This window comes from Nannospalax galili, unplaced genomic scaffold (genome assembly GCF_000622305.1).
Source record: "Nannospalax galili isolate Female #2095 unplaced genomic scaffold, S.galili_v1.0 scaffold191, whole genome shotgun sequence".
Lineage (NCBI taxonomy): Eukaryota > Metazoa > Chordata > Mammalia > Rodentia > Spalacidae > Nannospalax > Nannospalax galili.
This window is the reverse complement of record NW_008331484.1, coordinates 4,991,344-4,995,610: the sequence shown is the minus strand read 5'-3', so window position 1 is coordinate 4,995,610 and position 4,267 is coordinate 4,991,344. Positions and strand designations below refer to the sequence as shown.

The following is a 4,267-nucleotide window of genomic DNA, read 5'->3' as shown; positions in this document are numbered from 1 at the left end:
GTAAGGTTAATGGGTTTTCAGAGATGCCATAACTTCTTTTACTAGACATTTTGCTACTTGCAGGCAAGGCTCTATAACTTAATATATGTGAACCTGCTGCATTCTCTATTACCTAAACTGTCTACTTAAATTGACAGGAAGTAGAAACTTGCACCGCATTCTCATTAGCCTGGTCCTTTGCCCTACAAACAAGCAAAAATTCTTTTGCATCTGCTGTCATGTTCAATTGAATTATGATAATCCTTTGATGAAATAAACTTGCTGAAAAAGTCCTTTATTGCAAAGCTAAGGCATGTAACAGAGATCGCAAAACCAATGTAAATAGCACACTTCTCTGTGTTCTGAATCCCCATGATGAGCAGTCTGGAGGTTCAGCTCCTTAGAAAGTAAGATGCTTGTCTGTACAGACACAGCTGAAGTCCACCATGTTAGTCACATTCTAACCGTCTTGGAGCTGCTCCAGGAGCCTGAATGGGTTTCCCACGTTTACAGGGAGGGAATTTCCTAGAACCGCAGCTCAGGGATGCTACCCCAGGCTGCCTGAGCTCCAGAGTTTGTCTAGAATCCATCTGGCCTTTGAGATTGGAGAGGGGAGGGACGGTAGTCAGCTCCCTGGAGCATTTGTCCCATGTGGCTGCCCCAGAGACTGACTTTTCATTGTTTGTCCCCAACCTCAACACCCTGCCAACTCCAGCATTAAAGCACTCAGGCACAGTGAGGTTTCCCAAAGGGAAAGAAGGAAACACTGGACCAAGAAAATCTCTTTTTTTAAAACTCTGACCTTATTAAATACTGAAAAGAACAAAAACTGTTGACAGTTTTAAACATGTTGAGTACAATAAGCCAAAATTAACTCCCCAGGTTATGATTTGGTGATCACTTTTTGAAAGGCCAGTAACAACATAATTTTTCAGTAATTCCCCAAGACCTGGAAAAAAACAAAGAACCATTTAAGCAGTAGAAAGTAGCATTGTAGACCAACAAATGTCTGCCTATTACTGTACATTTCTAGCACAACACTAATAGCAATGACAAATTATTTGTTAATATGTTTATTTAACTTCTTACCATGTGCTTTGATGCATCATCTTATGTGACTCCCATAAGAAGTTGTCAGGGAGAATTTCGTAAGTGGTCTGGGTGTGGTCGTGTCCATCCCTGTGTCACCACCCCCCTGTAGGGTCTCCCTGTAGCCTCAGCTGTCCTGGAAATCATTTTGTAGACCAGGCTGGCCTGGATCTCATGGAGATCTACCTACCTCTTCCTTCCAAGTGTTGGGATTAAGGCATGCATCCCAATAACCACCTATGTTCTTCCTTTTTTTTTTTAATTTTTTAAAAAAAAAGAGAGAGATTCAGAAAAACATTAAAATGGCTTGCCCACAGTCACAAGCTATTAACAAATAGAACACTAGAAACTTGCCAAGTGAGGTGATAGACACCTTTAAGCTCAGAACTCAGGAGGAAGAAGTAGGTGGAACTCTGTGACACTGAGGCCAGCCTGGTCTACAGAGCAAGTTCCAGGCCAGCTGGGGCTACAAGGAGACCCTATCTCAAAAAAAAAACAAAGGCGCTCTTTTCCTCCGGTGCGCCACCAAAGATTCCATCATGGGTCGCCGCCCCGCCCGGTGTTACTGTTATTGTAAGAACAAGCCGTACCCCAAGTCTCGCTTCTGTTGGGGTGTAGCTGATGCCAAGAACCGCCATCTTTGATTTAGGAAAGAAGAAGGCCAAAGTTAATGAATTCCCACTCTGTGGCCACGTGGTGTCAGATGAGTATGAGCAGCTCTCCTCCGAAGCCTTGGACGCAGCTTGTATTTGTGCCAACAAATACATGGTGAAGAGCTGTGGCAAAGATGGCTTTCATATTCGAGTGAGGCTCCACCCTTTCCACGTCATCCGAATCAACAAGATGTCCTGTGCCTGGGCGGACAGGCTTCAGACAGGCATGCGGGGTGCCTTTGGGAAGCCTCAGGGTACAGTGGCCAGGGTTCACATTGGCCAGGTCATCATGTCCATCCGAACCAAGTTGCAAAATAAGGAACACGTGATTGAAGCCCTTCCTAGAGCCAAGTTCAAGTTCCCTGGCCGCCAGAGGATTCACATCTCAAAGAAGAGGGGCTTCGCCAAGTTTAACACAGATGAATTTGTAGACATGGTAGCTGAGAAGTGCCTCATCCCTGATGGCTGTGGGGTCAAATATATTCCCAATCATGGTCTTCTAGACAAGTGGCGGCCCTCCATTCCTGAGGACTCCCTCTGTACTGAGTCCTATGCCCCACCAAGTCATGTGTTCCCTAATAAACTCTCACATGCAGTCAAAAAAAAAAGAAACTAAAAACGTTAATTGCATCACTCCTGTGTTGGTATTCAAACTTACCTTCTACCTACCCAAGGGAAAAATGCTATGTAGGTGTATAAATATGTTTGCTTTCATCCACCTCTATATACAACCTCCACAGAAGTGTGTTAATTCTGTGTGGGTAGTTTTGCTAATGTTTTGTTGCTGCTATTCTCATTAGGAGCTTTTAAAAAATATTTTTGTTTCTTCAGCTCTATTAACACTCCTTTGAAACTCAATGAAAAGCTCCCATACTAATTAGATAAACAACTTTATTCTAAACCTAAAAGCATAATTGATTATAGTCATAATTGATTAACATGATGGTGCCATGAGGGGTATTGATGGTTAATGAACACTAAGCAAAACACATCCATCACTGCTAATTTAATTATGCATGAATTATGAAGTATAAATTTTCAGTAATCATTTTCCCCTTTCAGTTTTCATAGTTCTGTTTTTAAAGTTTTCCCTATTTAAATACACTTTTTAGTTGTGCTTTCCTGCTTTTTCCATTTCCACAGGGAAATGTAAAGAAAAAAATCAAGCCATCTGAGTATTTCCACCTGAGAAATTATAACAATTTTGTTCCATCCTCCAGCATTCAAATTAAGTCCCTTCCTGTTTAAATTGGATGACTTTTCTCTTACAGGAACTGAATGTAATCCTCTGAGCTCTTCCGCTCACATTCTCCACCATGTGTGGTCAATTAAACCCCAGCAGTCTAGAAGAGTTTTCATCTGAACTACTGCGCTTCCTGGGAAACAGCAGGGTTTACATCTAGTTTCCAAACATTGTTGGAATTTGATGGGTACAATTTCTTTTCAACAGTCTCAGCACTGAACACCTCGAGTCAGACAACACTCTACCTCGATACGCATTTGGCAGCGAATAGCTTTTTTAAGAAAGCACACTGTTTTCATTAAAGATCCCATTCCCTTCTCTCCTATTAGGATAGTCTTTCTTTTCTGTAAATGCGCTCATGCAAATGTACACCTGGATTTTCAAATGATTGCAACATTCAGCAAAGCCTATATAAAATTATCTCTAACAAAATAAAATTGCAACACAACAGATGCCTGAGAGACAATCATGAAAAAAAAATAAGAGGCAAATGGTGAAAAGATATTTCATACTTATTGTAATGAGGATTTTGTTGTTGCTAATAGTGATGGTGGTGGTGAGGTAAAAATGTCTAAATCAATTTTTTAAATATGATAAAATAATACAATACTTTGTGGTTCACTTTGGAAAGATGTTCCTTAAATCTGATCGTTGAAAAGGTGCTCTTGTTTTGTTCTAATACCATTGTTTAAATGTTCCTGGCATAGGCTAATTGTGGGTTGGAGAATATATGTAATTTACAGAAGTTTTTTTTTTTTTTTTTTAACAGAAGATTTTAAATTTTTACAGATTTTTAAAATGATGATCAATCTCCATTAACGTATTTCCCTCTTTGACTGCATGTTACCATTCATTCTCAAAATATTATCATAGGACAACTGCTGATGAAGAAAAGTATGAATCAGATTATAGGGGACCTCTTTCCCTACTTAAAAATACAAACTGTGGGGCCTGGGGAGATGGCTCAGTCACTAACGTACTCGCCACACAAGCATGACGACCTGCTTTCTATCCCCAGTACCCACAAAAAAAGCCAGGCAAAAAATGTCTGCCTACATTCCCAGTACTGGGGAGATAGAGACAGGAGAATCCCAGGAGCTCTTGTTGGAATGCCATGTTCACTGCGAGGCTTTCTCTCAAAAAGGAAGTGGAGAGCTATGGAGAAAGATACCCAGTGTTGACCTCTGATTTCAACTCATACATGTGCATAGACCCACACAAACATGCACACACAATGTGTTCTAAACTTTGAGGTGCTTTTTGTATTTATATTTATGTATAGTTTATTTGTGGCTTTTGATTG

At 40.5% G+C, this 4,267-nt stretch overlaps 1 pseudogene; it reads left to right on the top strand.

Annotated features, from left to right (window-relative positions):
* Nucleotides 1-1,590: 1,590 nt before the first annotated feature.
* Nucleotides 1,591-2,112, top strand: LOC103726589 (annotated as a pseudogene).
* The last annotated feature ends 2,155 nt before the right edge of the window (nucleotides 2,113-4,267 follow it).